Source organism: Pelodiscus sinensis, chromosome 31, assembly GCF_049634645.1.
Source record: "Pelodiscus sinensis isolate JC-2024 chromosome 31, ASM4963464v1, whole genome shotgun sequence".
Taxonomy (NCBI): Eukaryota; Metazoa; Chordata; order Testudines; family Trionychidae; genus Pelodiscus; species Pelodiscus sinensis.
The window spans coordinates 7,611,206-7,632,438 of record NC_134741.1 but is presented as its reverse complement, the minus strand read 5'-3'; the positions used below and the strand labels follow the sequence as shown (position 1 = coordinate 7,632,438).

Below are 21,233 nucleotides of genomic sequence, written 5' to 3'. Positions count from 1 at the left end.
GGCTGTGCAGGCCTTGAGTCATGGCAAGAGCTGGAGGGGAATGGGGAACGGCTGCACTTTGGAATGGGAAGGGGGTGTCTGGGACCATAAAGTAGAACAGTTTTAGAGCTGCTTCCAAGGAAGGCACCATGGCTTAGTTGGCTAAAGTGCCTGCCTTGTAAGTAGAAGAGCCTGGGTTCAACTCCCAGTGGTGCCTTGTTGTAAAGTCAATGAGTCCTTTCTTCCCACCATTCTTCAATATGTATCTGGAGTTGGTTTTACCTTCAGTAGAGCTTGGCGGTGCCCTCACAGTGGGAGTAGGATAGTAGCAAAGAGCAGGAGGTGCCCTAGGGGTTTGGTTTAGTGAGGTTTAGCTAGACTTGCTAAATCAAGCTCTGGAAGATGGATTGCAGCAGCCATCTCCACCAGAGTGAAGACTAATGGTGCAATTAGTTAGATGCCAACACTAACAGCCTCACTGCGGGTAACTCACAGAGGCTACATCAACACTAGAAGTTTTCTCTGTAAAAAATATGTTAATGAGGGACTCAATTCCATGAGTCATGATCTCATTTGCATATTTTCTGCCAATGGGATTGTCGTGCAAAAACAAGCAGTGTGAACATTTTTTTGCACAAATCCCCCTTTTTCCACAAGATTGTTATGCTCCCAAAAGAGAGGTGTCCTGATCTTGCAGAAAAAGGGGGGTTTGCACAAACAAAACTTCCATGCTGCTTGTTTTTGCATAACCCCAGCACAAAACCAGTTTGTCAGAAAATGAGATCATGACTCATGTAATTGAGACCCTCATTAGCAGGGCTCAGCAAATAATGGAATCTACTCGCTCATGGATGTAAGTAATTACATCCCGGAAGAGCTGGAGCAGAGCGATCTGCACATGCGCAGAACGATCTGCGCGTGCGCAGAGCGCAGAACCATGCGAAACCGCGTGGCTGGCGAGCAGAGCTCCCCGCTGCTTGGCAAGCCCTGCTCATTAGCACATCTTTTGCTGAGAAAACTCAGTGTAGACACAACCGGAGACTCTGGTGCTGATCATGCAATAGAAGCACATTATGTTCAAACAGCTGCCATGTGAATGTACCTGAAAGTCACAAGGATCAATGATCTGTGTGAAAGGCAGGTGGCCAGTAATTAGAGCCCCATGTATGTTGTGTGCACAAAGGAAGGTAGGAATGTGCACTGGGTAGTCTGATAATGGTGTTTAGTGAAAAGTAATAGGTGTAAGTGCATTGCGCAAGAGGGTTTTTCTTGTGCAAGAAGGGGCAGTGTAGACGCTCCTTCTGGTGCAAGAGCCTCTTCTGAAAAAAATGGTGGCTCCTTAGCTATGCAAATGAGGCTCAGCAATATTCCACATTTAGCCTCATTTGCATATTACTCATGCAAGAAGCTGCAAGTGTAAACATAGCCCAGGTGTCCCTTCTGATGGGACAGGCACCTTCTTCTCCTGGGTCTCAGAGTTTGGGTACCTTGTTGCCCTAGGAAGGGGTGTGGCCAAAACACAAACCGCATTGTGAGCAGGATTTGAACCTGCACAGGGAAGTCCTATTAGATTTCTAGTTCAACACCTTAACCACTCGGCCATCACAGATATGAGTCCTACCAGCTCAGGGAAAATGGTAAATAATCCCAGTGCCCAGGCCTGACGTCACCTGACAGAATTCACACAGCAAACCATTTCAACGGTCGTACAGAGGGGTCCTGGGCGCTCTGGTCTGAGGCTGCCTCGGAGGTGAGTTCTGCTTCCAGGTCTCCCTCCTCCTTCTTGGTCTTCTTCCTTCCTTTCCCTTTCCCTCCTTCTTCCTCTTCTCGTTTCCCCTTTTCCTTTTTCTCCCTGGTCTCCTTCTCGGACCCCAGTTTATATCGTGAAAATTGAGTCCTGTTTAACCAATTATTTTAGTTTAATGTTACTAACCAAAGTAACATACTATTATCATTTTCCTAATCAATCATACTCCACCGCCTTTGTTGATTTTCCCACAGCAAAATTAATGATACAGCCGACAGAAACAGTTACAAACCAGACAGCGATCACACAGACAAACAATAGGAAAGTGAGGACAATGATCATAGAATGCCAATTGCACAAACACAACTATCGATAAGCAGTTTTTTGCCAGACAAAGTGCTGTTAACTAAGCTTTCTCCACCCACCTTGAGATCTGTTTCTTACTAGGTAACAGTGGGTGTCATTAGGATCAAAGCCCCTTCTCACAGCCTAGCCTGACCCTATTGAAATGCCATTTAGATGGAATGTGAGCGCAGGCTCTACAATTATTTGCTGCCACTCTGCCTGCAGAAGGCTTTAGTTTAGATCTGCCAAAGAGCTAGAGGCCTTCTAAAGGATACATATTGTTATGAACCTTTCCAAGCATGAGATACGAAAAGCCACAAGCACAATCAACACAACTGCAAAGGGACTCAAACCTTCAATCTTCTGACCCAAAGGCAGGTGTCTTATCTTTTAGGTCACACAGTCTTGGCCTGTTAAAGGATGGACATTTTGAAGTGTGTAAGAAGGGACCAGTCTAGCTAGCCCCGCCCCCCCGCTTTGTTCTTCCAAAGCCAGTTGGGTGGGGCGGGGCTGGTTATGGGGAGGCAGAGTCCTGTGCCTGTCTCAGGGCATCCCAGGGAGGCTCCTTGCAGCCCAGGAGAAGAAGGGGGCTCTGGGTGGAAGGAAAACAAGCAAAGCTGGGCCCAGTGGGCATGAGCCAGAACTCTAGTTCAGCCTAATTGAGTCACTGCTGGCTCATGTAGGTCCCATGGTGTAAGGGGCAGCACTCGGAAGCCTGAATCCTGTGAGCTGAGTTCAAATCTCAGTAGGACTTGCTGGGGCTGGGCTGGTTGCTGCAAAACCCTCCCGCTTTATGAGCTTTGGGCTCCTTATCTACAGGCTCCCCAGAGAAAGGGCTGGGTGTCTGGAGCTCAGTCTGATGCTATGGTCTGCCTGACTGAGATGGGCTGGGCCCTAAAACTTAACCTGCCTGGAGCTTGCTGCTTACCCTTGTGGTCCCCAGGAGCTGCCAGGCTCTGGCTCTTGTCCCCCTGGTGTTAATAAATGACCCCTTCTAAATTGGTCTTTCTTGTCCCTCTCAGGGCATTTTTCTCCGCAGCAGCGCACAAGAGAGAAGCTGTTGCCAGTGGTCCTGCAAGACAAGATGAGCTTTGCCTGCCCCCTCACCCTGACTCGCTACTTGGCTCCATTCCTGCCTCTCTTCACAGGCTGACCCACTGGTTGAAAGGGGCTGCAGCTGCTGCTGGCAGGGAAGAAGCTGGGAGGCAAGGTGCTGGCAGCAAGAGATTCCAGCTGCCTCTTTGCCCTGGGTCTCAGTGCGCCATGCCGGCCGCCAGCCACCTTGACCAAACCTCAAACCAGCTGGACTAGCCAGCCCACGTCACAGTGAGTCGCCCGTGGCCCTGTCAGAGATGAGCTCATGGCAGCGGCAGAGACGTCCCTGCAGCTGCCTGTGGGGTCTTTCCCAAAGGGCCCCTCGTGGGCTGCTGGCTCAGCTGTTTAGAGCTTGATGCTGATAACGCCCAGGTCGTGGGTGCAAGCCCCATGCTGGCCACAGGGGTGTCTGGTTTGGTGACTTGCCTTTGTGTAGCTGCCTGCTATGGACAGGGAAGGAGAAAGAAGCCCTGGGAGGTGAAGCAGCGGGAGGGAAGCAAGGAGCAGAGTGTCAGCTGCCAGCCGAGAGTCACAGGTGCCCTCTGCCCCCTGGGACCACCCCTCCCTGAGCCGCCAGCCCCCTGTCTCTCACCGTGCGCCCCTTGGGGAGTCCACTCGCTCTGGGCTCCGGGGGCCTCCCGCTCCCACAGGGAATGACACAGCCCTGTGCCCTAGCCCAGAGCCACTCCCAGCCCGTGTGAAACAGGAGGGTTCATTGAGCGTCTGACACAGCACAGGGACCCAGGCAGGCAGCAGGGGCTGCGGGTGGGGAGTGAGGGCACCAGAGGGGGCAGGGAAACAAGAAGCACCAAGACTCTTGCCACCAGGGTCTGGCCACCCGACTCCCTGCCCAGGCTGCTGGGCCCCCGACCACTTCAGCTGCCAGGTCAGCCCGGGAGCTAAGGCAGGAATGGGGGGAAGGAGCCAGTCAAACTGCAGGTGGCAGGAAACACCAGTCGCGCCTTCCTGGGCCGGGCACGACGGCATCATGTTTGTGACACGGCTGCCAGACATCCCGGACAGTTAATAACCAGCTAGAGGGGTTTATGGGTAGCTCAGTGTGGGGAGCCTAAGATGAAATATTTAAAGGACCCTGGTTCAATCCCAGGCTTTGCCATGTCTCTCGGTGCAGCAGGGCCCTCTCTGGTCCCCTTGCTGTGCTAGTGCCCTGTGACATCCCCTCGTCTATCTTAGCCACAGCCCAGCATTGGAAACTCCCGTCCATCTGATTAACCCCCTTCACTTCCAACCCTCCCTCAGAGTCCTTGCTTTCTTGGCTAAAGTCCCCTCCCCCTGTGTGTGTGGCTGGCAGTGGTTACTAGATGGATCCATTTACATGTAGCTTCACTGAAACCCCCCTTGTTGGCCTGCGCCTAGGTCAGTCCGTGTCACTGGCTCAGGGGTTTCTCCCCCCAGCACGCTGCAGAGAAAGCCCTTGTGTGTGAAAGGGCCTCAGGGAGCCCAGAAACAAAGTTAAAAATAAACCAAAAGGAAACATTTTTGCACCCAGTGGAACTCCTTGCCAGAGGATGTTGTGGAGGTGAAATCTACAAGAAGGTCCAAAACAGAACTGGAATATTTAATGCAGGAAAGGTCAATCAATGGCATTTAACCAGGATGGACAGGGCAGGAGTCCCTAGCTGGTGTATCCTAGAAGCTGGAAATGGGCAACAGGAGGGGTCACTTAATAACTGTCTGTCCTGAGGATTCCCTCGGGACAATGAAATTGGCTGCTGTCGTGAGATAGGATCCTGAGCTAGTTGGACAACTCACATGACTCAGTCTGTCTGCTTTGATGTTCTGTTTGGTTCCTGTTCTTGTTGCCTCTGGGCAAGGGAGAATGGACCTGCCCCCCCATCCTGAAGTGGACAGAAAATGGCCTGTGAAGGGCTAGTGTAGGTGAGCAAAGAAGCTTGTTTTACATGTCCCTGGTGGTCTAGTGGTTAGGATCCAGTACTCTCACTGCTGTAGCCTGGGTTCGATTCCCAGTCAGGGAAACCAGCCTGCAGTTTCACGTGACAACTGCCTTGTCTCTTTTCTCACCTATGTGACAGCAGCTGTGACCCAAGAGGTTACATCAGGATCCTTCCCACCTCCCTGGCACTGCTAAGACAGCACTTGCACTTGCCATTTTCAGAAGGGGCAGAGCTGGGTCACTCAAACTGCCCCTCCCCTCCCCCATGCAGGCAGCCCTGCAGGAAGCTCTGTGGCACACACAGCACTAGCCCAGCGCAGTGTCAGGTCAGCACAAGATCCATTGGTTCAGTTTGGTTGTTGAAGGAGACAGCACAGAACTGGCTCCAGCCCCCACTCAGTAACCTGGGGAAATGACCCACCAGGCCTGGGCCCCTTGGAGAGGCAACGATTCCCCACTGGCCAGGGCAGAGCCTCCCTCTGACACAGTCATGGAGCCTTCTCCCCCTGGACCTGCCTCCCCCTTCACTCAGCTCTCACTGCTCGGTGCTGCCAGGGAGGGGCCTCACCGCTAGTCAGTGTTTCTGTTCCAGGAGCAGGTGAGTTTTGTCTTGTGCCCCAATATTGAGGTCGTGTGTCTCTGTTCGGGGGTGAGCCCCTGCGGCGCCTGCCAGTTACTAACAAATATCTTAGCTACACGTTATGGGAGAAAGACACTAACCCAAGGGATAATTAACACTGGGCTGCGGCTAGTCTCTGCCTCCCGCAGGGCCACTAGGGAACAGATGGGAGACAAGGCATAAGGCAGATCCAAGGGGCTGGCTAAATCCAGTGTGAGAAGCACATGGAAAAAGACCCAGCAGCAGGTGAGATAAAAGCATGAAAACATCAGGATCAGGACCAGAGCAGTTCGGCTATGTCTACATTGGCAAGATTTTGCGCAAAATCTTGCCACCTGTCTACACTGGCCACAAGTATTTGCGCAAGAACACTGAGTTTGTAACGTACAAAATCAGTGGTTCTTGCGCAAACACTCTGACGCGTCCACTCCTGGATAAGCCCTCTTGTCAAGTATTCTTGCGCAAGAGGGCCAGTGTAGACAGCAACGTTAATTTCTTGCACAACAAAGCCCAATGGCTAAAATGGCCATCGAACCATCGGAGCTTTCTTAAACAAGAGAGCATCTACACTAGCACGAATGCTTTTGCGCAAAAGCACATGCCAGTGTAGGTGCTCTCCTGTACAAATGCTTTAATGCAAAAATTCTTGTGTTAAAAGTATTTGCACAAAGTCATACCAGTGTAGATGTAGCCTACAAGTAAATCCAGGAATTAAACAAAAATCAAGACAAAACAATAAAGTGAAATCCCCTTTCCTCTCTACTGCAAAACCAATTTTAAACTTTTTGACAGTAGCTAACCACTCAGCCTGTGCTCTCTTCCTCCAGCTTCCCAACAGGAAAGAAAGAACAATCATCAACAACAGACAGCAAATACATTAAAGCAACACTGTCTGCTTGCTTCATGCTCAGAAGAGAACACTGTCACTCATCCTCATTGACAGCAAGACCAACCACTTTCAGCTACATTTCTCTAGTTACCACCTATAGAAATGATCCCTGAAAATACAATCGTATTAGCACCCGCTTCCCTACACACCCACACTTGTGTGCATGCACTTTCTCCTCATGAGGAATGTTTTCACACAACACTTAGAAAACTAAAGAACAGAAATAATCACAGCAAAGTGCTTGTCCCATTCAAACACGCTCCACCAGGTTTAGAAATCTACATATTAGAATATGCTCCATGTCCCTGTTTACAGACACACGCCTCCTGATTAGCATGTGGAGCACCTGGCAGCCAATCAAAATCTCCTGGGCTACGTCTACACTGGCACCATTTTCCGGAAAAGGGATGCAGATGAGCCAACTCAGAATTGCAAATGCAGCGGGGATTTAAATTTTCCCTGCTGCATTTGCATGAACATGGTTGCTGCTTTTTTCTGGCTCGGGGTTTTGCCAGAAAAAAGCGCCAGTCTAGACGGGATCTTTCGAAAAATAAAGCCTTTTCCAGAAGATCCCTTATTCCTCTTAAAATCAGGAAAATTTAAATCCCCGCTGCATTTGCAATTCTGACTTGGCTAATCTGCATCCCTTTTGCGGAAAAGTGTGCCAGTGGAGACACCGCCCTGCTGTTTCTTCCTGAAACTGCAGTTCCTGGCGCTCCTCTAAGTCAGTCGTAACAAACTGCCAGTCCGCAGACCAGCAAGGGGCCAAGAACCCCTGCCTGCCGGGCAGAATTGGAAAGTAATAAAGTAGAAATACTTGATCACACTACTCAAAACCTTTTTTGGGTATTTCTACTTTACTCAAGTAATTTATTTTTGTCGCACTTTGATTTTTATTCAAGTTATTTTATTTTTTTTAGACAATATTGTACTTTTTACTCCACTCCCATTTCCAGAGGTGCTGGGTTTCTCACGACTCGCATTGTTCTGATTTGCTAAAGCCCAGCTGCATGTGCCAGCACCAGTCATCCAAAAAACAGCCAATCCACAAGCACAATGCCCCTGCCAAGGAAGAAGCCTTTTAATAGCTGCACCAACACCTTGTCATTCAAACCCAGTATCCCTGCAGGCCCTGCCAGCCTGAGACCTGAGCGAGCAGGGTGGCTGCCCAGGGCTCCGTGCTGAGGGGGTGATATGAGCAGTCTCATGTGACCTTACCTGGGGCCAGGCAGCTAAACAGGAGGGAACCCAGCAGCCGGGGTCAGGGGGGACAGAGGCACTTACTTGTGTCGAGTGAATCCTCTGATCTGGTGGGAGCAGCAGCAGTGGGGAGGTGCCGGGGGCAGGGGCTCCCCATTCCCCCTGGGACAGAGGCCCCTGTGGAAGCCCTGTGGGGGGGGGGGGGCAGGCTGTGCTGGAAGACGCTGGGGGTGAGCGGCTGAGGGGGGTGGGGATTGAAGAAGCGTCTGTGAGGGGACTTGGGCAGCCAGCTCGTCAGTGAGCAGCAGAGCACACGGGCCCGTCGCCCCCCCAGCCGAGCCCCCCAGCTGCTCTCCCAGGGCTGTGGCCGACCAGCCTGCACTGCTGCCAGCCCGGGCTCAGCTCTGAAGCGACCTGCCCAGCTGCCTCCCTGCCAGGGGCTGCAGACGTGTCTGCTGGGGTAGAGAGGAGGGACGTGTCTGCCCAGCCAAGGTGAGGGGTGCGCCTTTGGCACAGAGAATTTCTGTCCTTTCTTTTTTTTTCTCATCTGGCCCCAGTGGCCTTATGGACAAGGCACTGGCCTTTGGAATTAGAGGTTGTGGGTTCAAGTTCTGCCTGGGGTATAGAACTGTGACCTTCTGAGGGTTGATTGGGAAGCCCTGGCTTGCTTTTCCCCATGGGAACTGAGAGATGGTTCCCCAAGAAGTGCCACATCCCATAGGATAGCAGCTGTCTAGTCCCACCAGCTCCAGCAGTGACTCAGCCAGAGCGAGGGCGCTGGAGCAGAGCAGGGTCTGTCTGGTGACAAGGCAGAGCCTGAGGAAGGGCAGCTCTGGCAGAGGCTCAGTAGGAGCAAGGGAGGAGCTACCTTGGCCTGGCCCTTTTACAAAGCCCTTGAGCATGGGGCTGGCATTGGGGGAAAGTTCCCTCGTGATGGGATGGGGAGAAGGCTGGGATAGCCCCCATAAAGAGCTTTTCCAGGATAACTTTTGAATCTGAGAAAAACTCTGCCCCATCCATGGAACAGGTCAACTTTTTTAGATCAGTTTCCAAAAAAGTGGGCGTGTTCTTTCGGAAGCCCTGTATTCATAATTTTATTACGAATAAGGACTTTTCTGAAAGAGGAGGTTTTCCCCACATTTGGGCCCGTGTAGATGGGCCAAACGTCAGAAAAACCTCTTCTGAAAAAAAAAGTGTCTCCAAAGCTTTTCTAATTTATGGTCCCAGACAACACATTTGAAGTCCAAAGTGCAGCCATTCCCCATTTCCCTCCCACCTTAGAGGGGTCTCAAGGCCTGTGCAGCCCAAAAAATGTGATTAGCAGCTCATACCCACAATCTTTTTGCCAATTGCAGTGCACCCTAAGGGTCACTTACCAAGCACACAGGACAGTCCACCACTCTTCCAACTGAGCTACCAAAGGGTGCCTGAGTGCTGCTGGTTTGTCCATGTTGGCCCATCTACAAGTGTCAGGGCATGTGCTCCCCCAAGCGAGTGGCATCGCAGAAGAACCCAGGAGCACAGGGGAGCTTCCCATACTCTAAATCCATTCATGCCACAGCAAAAGAAAAATAGCTGGGTTCTTCTCATGGGTCTTTTTTTGTTTCAATGTCTCTAGGAGTGCAGGGGGGGCAGACCCAAAAGAACCAAACCTGTTGAGTGCATTTTGGTCCAGCCTCTCACTTGTGCTGTTCCCTCTCCCAGTCAGTTCCTACACCCAAGGCAATAGCTCCACACCCAATGGATGGGTTAGCAGAGGCCAGGGGGCAATAGGCAGAGCCTAGCAGCTGCTGGGACTGGACCTGAGAGCATCAGGGGTAGCAGCGAGAAACACAAACTCAGCCCCCTGCATCTCTAGCCAGGCTGGAAGGTTTCATGGCTCCAGCTCATCTGAGCCCCAGTGGGCATTAGACACCCAGCAGAAGGCACAAAAATCTCTTCTCACCAGCCTGAGAACAAGAAACCTAAAGCGGGAGAGTTTTGCAACAACCAACCCAGGAAAGCCACATGGACAGTTGAACTCAGGTTGCAAAGCTCAAAGCCCTGAGCGCTGCCCCTTGCAGCATGGCACAAACAGCTGATGTTTTTGATGGGCACCTAGGGCTCAGCTCTCAGGCTGCCTCTGCTCTCCCAGCTCCCTCCAGCTGCCCCATCCCAGCTGCTTGTTTATTTTTTGTTTTTACTTAAGTACCAGCTCTAGTAGAAGCTTGGGCGGCACCTGCCCCAGGGTCATGGCACATGCTGGTGCTGGCCCCAGGCCAACGGCTCCTGGAAAGCCCCTGCCTGGGGTCGCAGCACATAGTGGTGCTGGCCTTGGCTCCGGGGTCACGGCACAATCCGGTGCCAGCCCCGGGCGCGTGGTGCATGCTTGGCCCTGCCCCCAGGCATGTGGCTTATGAGCGGCCCCACCCCTGGACGCACGGTGCGTGAGCGGCCCTGCCCCCAGGCACCCGGCAGCCCCAAAACGTTGTGAACCACTGGACTAGGGAGACTTTTCTCTACCCACACATTGTAAGAATCCAGTTGTCTGCAAGTCAAAACTGTGTGGCCTAACGGATAAGGCATCTGATTTCGGATCAGAAGATTGAGGGTTCGAGTCCCTTCACAGTTGCATTTACCTTTCTCTGTCTGTGCTCTTGGATCCTGATGTTGCTGCCCTGGAAAGGTCCTATGTGACAATGTGGTTTTTCTATAACCCCATTGGAAGGCCTGTAGCTGTTCATTAGGTCTAAACTATTGGGGATATTTCTGGGGGAGGGGGGGAGCTGTTTACTGGCTCGTGGTGGCAGCAGGGCTTGCCAGGAGAGAAGCTGCAGGCTGGGCTGGCCTGGGAGAAGTGGGGAGAGAATCAGCCAACAGGGAGTGGGACTGATCAGGGTGTGCACAGATCCTGAATAAACATTGAAAAGCAAATGTAAAAGCCTTTTAATATCCCCGCTGCTGCCAGTGTCAGTGAGATTTAAGGCACTGCCATGTGTCAGAATGGAGAGAGCCTGGTGCATTCACCATCCGGAATGAGAATATGGACACAAAATTCCAAAGATGGTGTCGGCTTTCTGAAAATAAACGAGCCCCTTTTCAGTACACGATGTGGTGGTGCAGGGTTTATTGGATTACTCTGGTTCTGCTGGCGGAAGCAGGGCTGGCTGGGGGGAGGGGGAGCAGTGTGGCTGGCTGGGAGGGGGGAGCAGTGGGGCTGGCCAGGAAAGATGAGGGGGGGAGAACTGACGGGAGGAAGCAGGGCTGGTGTGGGCAGCAGGGCTGGAGGGGGTAGATCAGGAGGAGAAGTGGGGGAGAACCGCCAGGCCGACAGAGGGTGGGGGTGATTGGGGATGTCCAGGGGGGAAGCAGAGGGAAGGGAATCGGCCGGCGGGGTGTGGGACTGATCTGGGCGCATGCAGATCCTGGGGCACTGCCCGTCCCGTGCATGGTCCTGGCGAAGCACAAAGGAGTCTGGCCTCCTAGATTCCATTCTGCCACCCCCTCGAGTAGTGTTGTTTGTCCGTGTGATAGTCTGGTTTGGATCTGTTTCTGTCTGCTGTGTCCCAGAAGGGCCATAGGAAAATGCAAGCACAGGCTGCAATAAGGCACCACTGGGAGTTGAACCCAGGATTTCCTGTTTATGAGGCAGGCACATTAGCCAGCTAAGCCACGGTGCCCTCCTCCAAAGCTTCTTTACAATGATTCTTTATGTTTCCAGACAACACCATTGACTCCCAAAGTGCAGCCATTCCCCACTTCTCTCCTGCTTTCCAGCCCTGGTGGGTCTGGCCCCTGGGCACAGAAAACTACAGCTCTGTGGGGAGAGGGCTTTGGCTTCCTTCATGCTGTTGCCGGAAGGGCTGTTCAGCAGGGATGGGGCTCAAGTGTTGAGGAAGGGAAGAGTATTTGGATGCAGACTGGTGAGGAGGCTTTCAAGTAGGTTTGAGGGGGGCAGGTGCCCAAAGCCCACAGGTAAGTGAACAACATGGACACCCGGGAGATGGGTTAGAAATGGGAGAGAGCAGGGGCTGTAACAGCAGAGCTAAAGGAGGGACGCGGGACCACTGAGAAGTAAACTCTAATCTGGGTCTAAGACTCTGGTATAGACACACGGGAAGGATGGTTACAGGCACCTCCCCAGGCAGAAGAGGTGCCTGAGGCTTTTTAAACAATTAACAAAATCATCCAAAGTGCAGCTGGTTTCACACACACTCAGCCTCACCCACAGCTGGGAGGCAGTTTGCAGGGAGCTGAAAAGAAACAGAAGAGGGGAAACTGGAGCCTGGCAGAACCAAGTCTTGGGATTCTTCTGTGTCCAGATGTGCTAAGCAGCTGGCAGCCAAGCTCCCAAGTGCTGGTCTGTTCCTGCCCTCCCCAGGCAGGCAAATTCCCTCCGCTGGGTGTTACAGGCTGGACTTTGCCTGCCTGACTTTTAGCCAGGGAACTGCTCCTTGTGAGGCAAACATGACACCCCCTGCACTGTGGAAACAGCCCATTGCCTTTTGGAAGAGGGAAGGAGCCCCTGGAAGCACTTAGCCCCTGGCTGGCTCAGCCTGTGGAAAAGAGGAACAAACATCAACAACTGGAGAATGTGGGTATCGATCCCACTGCCTCTCACATGCGAAGCAAGCGCTCTACCACTTGAGCTAATTCCCCTATTTGTGAGCAGTTTGCCTGCCCCACTCACCGTGTTCCAGAGCCCACAACGTCCCTTCTGCTAAACCCTCATCTAAAACTCAGCAAATATGCAGAGAAGTTGCGGTTCCCTTTACAAGACTCTGCACAGCTCAGTTCCAATCAGCCGGTCTTCCCTAGAGCCCAGAACATCGACCGCGGCAGCGTCGCTCTTACGCCCAGTGTAGACACGGCCTGAGAGTGTCACAAACCAGCCCCGGACACATTCCTGGCTAGGACCAGTCACAGTCTGGGCTCAGTGAGGGTCCGTCCTACCTGAGACGTGTGTGACACAAAAGCCTCCTGTTCCCTGCCCAGTTCCCAACACTGGCTGCAGACCCAGCGATATTTGGTGCCTTGGCTGCTGTCCCTGCTGGCAGGGAGCTGTCCCGCACCTGCAGTTAATTTGCCTCCCGGAAAGGCAGCAGCTCTGTGAGGGGGAGAAGCCGGGGCATTTCCCTGCATGCGTAAAAACCATCACTGCCGGCCCAGGCTGGGGCAGTGCACTGGCATCCCTCATGTCTGGAGCATCCACCAGGGAAAATCTAAAACTGTATTGGGAGATAAGGGGTCAGGGTCCCTCCACCACTCCCCAACAGGAAATATAGGATCAGGGTCCCTCCAATTCTCCCCACCAGAAGCTATGAGGCCAGAGGACCCTTCACCCCCCAGGGGGCTGCCTCCCTCACCACCACCGTATCTGGCAGGTGCCTTGATCAGCTTAGCCATGGGGCTGCTTTCTGGGAGTTTTCTCCAGCTGCTCCATGTGTTGCCATTGCCCATCCCAAGGGAGGGGAGAGTCACTCTCCATGGCTGCAGGAGCTGCAGAGGTTGCACTCGCAGGTTCTCTGGGCGCTGACACCCCCAAGGAATCACAAGGGCGTGTGGTGCTGTCTCTCCTGTCCTAACAAAAGACAGGACTGTGCAGCACTTTAAAGACTAACAAGATGGTTTATTAGGTGATGAGCTTTCATGGGCCAGACCCACTTCCTCAGATCAAGTTCTGGAAGAGAATTGGCATCACCATATATACCAAAGGAATACGATGGGAAAAAAAGCAAACACTGACAAATCAGATTTAGAACAGAAGGGGGGTGAGGGGGATAGTATCTATGAGCTAATGATACTAGGGGTGATAATTGGGGAAGCTATCTTTGTAATGGGTAAGGTAATTAGCATCGTTTTAAGGCCCATTCGTAAAGTGTCAAATTTAAGCATGAATGACGGTTCAGAGATTTCTCTTTGTAGTCTGGTGTTAAAGTCTCTTGGAAGTAAGATACATGTAGTAAGGTCGTTAAGACTATGCATAGATTGGTTGAAATGAAAGGAAACTGTTTTTTCCTGGTGAAAATGTCTGATTTGTGGCCATTAATTCTTTGGCAAAGTGTCTGAGAAGTTTGTCCAATATACACGGCAGAAGGACACTGTAGACACTTTACTTTCTCTTGCAACAAACCCTGTTGCCAACTTTGTCCTCATATTTACTCTGCTGACACCATCACTGGACCTAACTATGTTAGTTATGAGATCAAAGACACATATTTCTGCTCATCCAGAAATAGAATTTATGCCGTCATGTGGCTAAAGTGCCCAGTGGGCATTAGACACCAAGCAGGGGGCACAGAATTCATGTTCTACCAGGCTGAAGACAAGGAAGTCAAAGCACATGACGTGGGTGAGTTTTACAGCAACCAGCCCAAGAAGGCTCCACTGAGATTTGAACTCAAATTGCAGGGTTCAGAGCCTGAGTGCTGCCCATTACACCATGGGACCTACAGCAGGTGCCTTTGGTGGGAACCTGTGACTCTCAGGCTGCCTCTGCTCTCCTGGCTTCTGTCCCACTGCCCCATCCCCACTGCTCTAGTAGAAGCCGTGTGACACTCTCCCCTCCCCCATCACGGCATGGACAGGTCGCCGCCCCCAACCAGACTGTGACATGGCCCCTGCATTTCCCCTGCACCCATGGGGTTGACAGCAAAGAGGCCAAGGCCAGGCTGGAGCCAGGGGAAGCAGGAGACAGGAAGAGCCCCAGTCTACCCAGCTTCTTTTATGCAAAAACGGACCCCAATTAATTATGCAAATGAGCATAGCAATATGCTAATCTGTACTTCATCTGCATGAGCTTTTGGGGAAGAGAGATGCAGTTTGGAGATAGCCTAGGTGGTAGATAGCCGTGAAGTAACATAGACACCCAGTCTAATTGTGAACAGTCCCTGGGGTTCTGGGAGGAGTTGTTGCACAAGAAACCGCCGGTGGATGCTCTACCTGGACTTAGAGCCCCAGGAGGCACTGGGGAGTAAGTACTTTGAATGGCCCTGGGGGAAGAGCTATTTTGAAATAGCAGCAGTGGAGCGTCCACACTACCACTATTTCAAAATAGTTATTTTGGAAGGGGCGTTATCCCTCGTACAATGAGGTTTACAGATTTGGAAATAAGCCGTGGCCGGCTTTTGAGGTGAGTGAGTAGGAAGAGGGAGGGGCCACTGGATGCACTTGGCCATCTGGCTGGCTCTGCTTGTGAACAAAAAATAGGGACCACACATCAGTGGACAATGTGGATATTGATCCCACAGCCTTTCACATGCTAAGTGAGCATTACCACTTGAGCTCATTCTGCTGCTGTGTCATTACCAACCTTCTTGGTGACACTTCCCTTCTCCACAGGGACGTCTATCTTCTAGGTCAGTTAGTCGTGGGAAAGGAGAAGGCTCCAATGAGGCTCCTCCTCACACTCGTGCTTGTGACCCTCATTCTCTCTCTGGCCTCAAGGGCAGATCTCAAGAAGAAGACTCCCTGCAGAAAAGTCATGGGGGGAGGGGTCTCTGAGATGGCCCCTGCCCTGCAGCCTGTCCCACCTGGCCATTGTCATGGACTCTCTGTGAGGTCACCACCTCCCAGCCTCCTTTAGCCAATAAGCTGAGGGGCTGCGAAAGGCCCTTGTGATGTCACTGCCACACCCACCCCTGCCCTCCAGGGCTAATGTCCTGCCCCAGGCAGCCCCTTTGCATGGCTGAGCTGCTCCCAGGGGTGAAAGTGACACATTTCTTACAGGGCCTGTTCTATTGGGCACCACCCTCTGGGCGTAGAGAGGCTCAAGGCAGGAAGTTGAAGGGCGGGGGAAGAGGTTGTGATAGGACAGTACGTTTAAGAAATTAAAGTGTGGGAGGCTCAAGGCAGGGATTTCAGGAGTGTGGAGCTCAGAGCAGGGGTGAGGATGTGGGAAGGTACAGAAATCAGGGCACAGGATTAGGGATGTGGCCCGCCTTGGGTTGTGTGTTGAGGGGATCAATGGGACTAGAATCCCAGCTCTCTCTGCTCTGGGCTCCCTGAGGCCCATTAACACACAAGGGCTTTCTCTGGAGTGCACTGAGGAGAGGAACCCCTGATCCAGTGACATGGACACACCTGGGTGCAGGCGAATGAGGGGGGTTTCAGTAAAGCTGAATCCAGAACTCAGCAAAGCAGGCCGGGTGCGCAGTAACCCCAGACAGACGTGCACATCTGCATGCTGGCAGCAGCTTTTGTGGCACTCTAGAAATCTACCACTAGATCTAATTCCCCTCCCACAATTTCCCATGTGCCAGGCACCAGCCAGTCAAATCCAGGGCTCTGTGCTCTCAAGCAGAACAGAGTGTTGGGGGGAGGGGTTTGTGTCGGTTTGGGTAAAGTTCCTCAGTCCCACATTCCAGGCATGTGCCGTGGCACAAAGACCAATGGTCCCTGCACTAAGTGTGTCACAGGGATAAGCGTTAGCCCCGGGAACAAGCATCACCCTGCAGAAGAGACACCCCTGGTCTGGAGCCAACAAACCCAGGTGCCACCCAGCTCAGGATCCACAAGTGCACTGACACAGACTCACAAGAGAATCCCAACTCTCAGTTCTGCCGGCCAGCGGTTTCTGCTCTTCCCCTTCTTGTCAGCTCCGTGCAAAACACCTCGCAACAGTGAGTGAGGGTGAGTGGGGATGAACCCAGCTGTGCTCTAGTGCGGCTGTTAGATGGGGAAAGAGAGGGGCCCTCTTGGCCTCCCTGAGCAACTTACACATATAAGAAAACTGCGGTTGAGCTTCTTTGCCTTGACGTTAGGATAGCTGAGTGGTCTAAGGTGTCAGATTCAAGCCATGGTCTTTCTCTCAGTCAGATGTTCTGGTCTCTGAATGGAGATGTGGATTCAAATCCCACTCCTGATATATCCTGTTTTCTGTCAAGATAAGTGAACTGATTTTGATGTCTCCCCTGCCATTGTAGGAGCCCTTGCTCAGCATTTCTCTCAGGCTGCATCTACGCAGCAGCGTTCCTTGGCAATAACGGCCATTACACTGCAATAACAATGGGAGCGTCTACACAGCAATTCCATTATTCCGACTTCTGTAACGCTCCATCCAGACCAGTGGTCTGAGGAGCCAGGAGGTTTCCAGGCTGCAGACAGACAAGCCCACAGGCAAAGACAAAGCAAAGTCCCAGCCACTTCCTGCTCAGCCCAGCGGGGTCTCTGTGTGGCCCCCAGACCTTTTGTTTGCCATGGCCCAGGTGCAGGGGCCCAGATTCAGCAACACTCACAGGCCCCACAGGAGGAGGCTGGTTTGATGCTTCACCCCACAGCCCAGCAATGAGCCCCCAAACTTCCTCGTGTGCTTGGCAAGCCAGGTTTGCCGTGTGAATTCTGTGGGGCAGGTGAGGTTGGGCCTGGGCACTGGGATTAGTTACCAATTTCCTTGATCCTGGGGGGACAATAGCACTGAGCTCACTGCTGTGCTGGCTGAGTGGTTAAGGGGTTGGACTTGAAACCCTGTTGGGTGGCTCTGTGTGTGTTCAAATCCTGATGAGTGCAACAAGCTACATGACCTGAGCTTCAATGCTCTTCTGCTCCTGTCAGAGAGGCCTGGGAGGCTTGTGCTGGGTCTCTCAGGTAAACTTGCAGCCCTTGCCCCTGGGGGGGCTGCTCCACCCTAGAGTGTGTGACAGAGGCTGGGGTGCCAGAGCTCAGTTATTTCTGTGTCACCAGGCAGCACAGCACAGAATGGCTGTGGGCCCCTCTCCATTTGGGTGTCTGCCTGGGGGCTCTTCTGGCTCTTCTGGCTGTGGGACCTGGGCTACAGGGCAGCCTGTGGCAGAGGTAGGCCCCCTTGTGTTGGCAAATTTGTGCATGTCGCTCTGGCCTGCTGGGGTCCTGGAGCCCATATCTCAGCCTGCTGGCTGGTGGCTGGTAGGGGTTGGGGGTTGGGTATCCCCCACTGGCTCCCCCACTGGCTGGGAGATCAATAGGGCCATCTCAGTGACCAGTGATCACGTCAGCCAGCTCCTCAGAGGCCCTGCAACAGCCTTTACCTGGACTTACTCACAGACAGCTCCCTCCCCCCACTACCACTGCTCCCTCCCCCCACTACCACTACCCTAGGTTGCCTGGTCACCAAGCTGGCCTGCCTGTGTGACAACAGCCACCCCTTACACTGACTGTCACAGCAGGGGTAAAGGGATGCTCAGGCCCAAAGGCCCAGCCCCTCCCCCAGGGCACTGCACACCCAGAGGGAAGAGGCTCCGCACTGTGCCTGCTCCCTGAGAGCAGCGCGCTGGCCAGTGGCAAAGCTCAGAGCCCGTCCCACCCAGCAGGATGCTCTGAGCTCCCTCCGCATGGGCGCTGCCCTGCCCCATAGCACTGGGAGAGAATTCCCTCCCACAGAGGGTGCTTTTTCCAATAGGGGTTTCTGTTCTCCGTCCACACACACATTTTTGCACAAGTGCTCTTGCGCAAAAACACTTATTCTTTGTAGAAAGAGGAATAACTCTTGTGCAAAAAGCCCTGTTGTCCGACGATCTACTCTACTTTTTCTTGTGCAAAAACGCGCTTGTAGTATGGATGCGCCACGAGTTTTTGCTCAAAAACTCTGCAGTGTAGATGTAGCCTGACTGTCACCAGCCTGGTGGTCTCCTCCTTAGGGCCAGGAGCTGAGCCCTGGCCTGATGCTCGCTCAGAGAGTGAAGCTTCTCAGCAAAGCTCTGTCCTGTGTCTCCCCTTCCAGGGAGAGGGGCTTTCTCCAGCCCCCTTGTTCTTCCCAGTGCTGGGAAGGGCTTTGGGCAGCCTGTTCAAACCAGCCCTTCCCAGGGCCTCCCTGCAGAAGGTGGAACAAACATACCTGCTGGCAAACCGCTATTCCAATGAGCCATTGGTTTGCTCCCCCCGCGGAGATCGGAGTGTTTGTTCCAACTTTCCTGGCTGCTACAGACTCTTCTCCTGCTACTGGAGGGGCTGAAATGGGGCTGTTTCTTGTGGGAAAAGAAGTGGGTGTGTCAGGAATGGGATTTGAACCTAAGCCTCCCCCTGGAGACCAGAGCAGCCCATTGGGGGGAAAATAGAGCCCAGTCAGGCACTTGAGAACACTCAGCTCCTACTGTCTAGGAACTAGCAGTTGCCCCATGTGGCCTGGCTACCTCCGTTGGAAAAGCATGAAGCTCTTCAGCTCAGGATCGTGGCTTCAAGCCCAATGGTGTTCTTTTTCTGCTTATGTTCTCAACCTACAAGCAATTCCAGCTTACAGTGTTATTGTGGAATAACAGCCATTATCCCAGAAAAACAATACTTGTGTCCACACAGCAATTCTGTCACTTTGAAAGAAAATTGAAATAATGGAGGCCTTTTTCTGACGTTGGCAACACTCATTCCATGAGGAATAACCCCCTTCAGAAAAAGCTATTTCAGAAGGGGGGGGGGGGGGGGGAGGGATGTGTGGACTGTCCATTGCTGCTATGTCAAAATAGCTCCTTCCCAGGGTCATTCTCACTTATTCTTCCCCACTACCTCCTGGGACTCTAATTCGAGATAGCACGTCCACGTTAGAGAAGCCTGGGGCTAATTTTGAGGTTTCCCTGTAGTATGGATGCTCTATTTTGAAATAAGCTTATTCTCTAAGATATCTTCTGGAATAGTTTATTCCAAAATAAGCTTGCCGCATGGACGTACTCTTAGCTTTCACCAGGGTCTTAGACAGGAAAAGTCTCTTTCTCTCACTGAGCAATAGCTGAACTAAAGAGCAGGCAGATTGATTCTAGGGGTGTGTCTACACTGCACTGCAGATCTTATTTCAAAATAGTTTATTGCAAATTCTGACGCTATTCCAAAACATCCCTTACTCCTCGCAGAACAAGGTTTACAGGGATGTCGGAATAGCGAACGTGAAATAACAGGCCTCCTGTTAAGATGCAGGATGGCTATTTCGGAATACTCCAGGTATCTTTAAATAGCATTGCAGTGGAGATGTAGCCTAGGAGAACAAAAGGGATTTTCTTCTCTTCAATTCTATCCCCATCTGCTATCCAAGCAGTCAGGCTGGGGTCAGTTCCCAGCCAACCAGGCTCTGGCCCAACTCTTCCCTTTCTTCTACCCCAGCAATTGCCTTGCTGCAAAGCAGAGGGAGGAGATGCTGACCAATACAGCATGTGGGACTCTGTAGCAGAACAGAAAGTGTGTTAATGCCTCAGCTGGGGTGCTTGGTGTGGGCCAATCATTCAAAGGGTATGGATTCAAATCCAACCAAAATCACTTTAGCTGTGAATAGGCTGTGAAAGTGGCCAAAGGGGCTAAAACCGTGGTCACCAACCAGTAGATCGCGATCTACCGGTAGATCTCAGAAGCTCTAAGAGTAGCTCTTGAGCCCTCTCTGAACTGCGTGCCTGCGCAGTACATTTACATTAGATTTCCTCATTTGAGGAGCAGCTACTTACCGAGCAACAGCACAGATGAGTAGCTGTGAGAAATGGTGGGAATTTTTTTTTAAAGTAGCAGTATAAGGATTGGGGATAGCAAGTGACGGAGAGGAGGAGAATAGAGAAGGCGGGGCTTCAAGGAAGGGGCGGGGCAGTAGATCTTGGCTTGTTCTGTCATTTAAAAAGTGATCTTGGGTGTAAAAAGGTTGGAGACCACTGGGCTAAAACAAGGGAAGAGAAACATGGCTGACCACCAGGAGCTCCAAGTCTTTGCACAACAGGGAGCTGTGCTTGGAACCCACCCACAGCCCCGCCAAACATACACAAGGCAGTGCAAAGTGGGACGAGAAAAGAAAGTCCAGCTGCCTTCTGGGGGTGCCCCTTTCCAGAAGTGTTATGATGGAAAATGCTGCTGCCACTTTGCCACCTCTGCCTCTCCCTGACATTCATGGATGTTCTTTTCTGCTGCCTTGTCTCTGTTTTCTACCTCGCACCTTTCCCCTCCCCTTGTCCAGAGGGAGCCAATTCTGACTGTTTTCAGCACATGAACATTATCAGACAGAGCATGAAAAACATGTCAAGGATGAAGCAGACAAGGCTGAGTCAATCAAATGGCCCATTGCAAGGTACGAAAAGCAAAGCAGCATCTTCACTAACTTCTTTGTCAGTAAAATTCAAGCCACAGAGGGAAGTTACAAAATTGCACTTTGTGTTGCAAAACATGGAGAGCCATTTACAGACGGAAATTATATAAAAGAGACTTTTTTTTCGGCTGTTCAGATGCTTTGTTCAATGGCTTGCCCAAAAGAGACACAATTGTCTCCAGAATAAAAGACTTGCCTTTGTCTGCCAGGTCGGGGCAAGGGGCATGGGTGAAATGGCAGGAAATATTAACAAACAGCAGACGATGGCATTAAAAGATGCAGCGGTATCAGTATTGTGCTTGGTGAGTGTGTGGACGTAAAAGATGTACCACAGTTAGCAGTTCTTGTGAGACACTGGGCCTTGGACAAAGTCCGAGAAGAGCCGTGCTGTCTAAAGCCCATGTCTGGCACCGCAACAGGGGACAATACAGCAAAGACGCTTGT

General features: G+C 52.1%; 1 protein-coding gene and 4 non-coding genes across 5 annotated transcripts in view; 3 read left to right on the top strand and 2 right to left on the bottom strand.

Moving 5' to 3' along the window:
- The window catches only part of LOC142821548 (uncharacterized), an 83,841-nt gene that overhangs the window by 28,068 nt on the left and 34,540 nt on the right, over positions 1-21,233 (bottom strand). The gene's annotated exons all lie outside the window — the stretch shown is intronic.
- TRNAT-UGU (transfer RNA threonine (anticodon UGU)) lies at positions 123-196 on the top strand. The gene has a single exon. It is a non-coding gene; the product is annotated as a tRNA-Thr (tRNA).
- TRNAE-CUC (transfer RNA glutamic acid (anticodon CUC)) lies at positions 5,092-5,163 on the top strand. The gene has a single exon. It is a non-coding gene; the product is annotated as a tRNA-Glu (tRNA).
- LOC142821668 (small nucleolar RNA U3) lies at positions 6,499-6,714 on the bottom strand. The gene has a single exon (XR_012898356.1). It is a non-coding gene; the product is annotated as a small nucleolar RNA U3 (small nucleolar RNA).
- On the top strand, positions 10,328-10,400 carry TRNAR-UCG (transfer RNA arginine (anticodon UCG)). The gene has a single exon. It is a non-coding gene; the product is annotated as a tRNA-Arg (tRNA).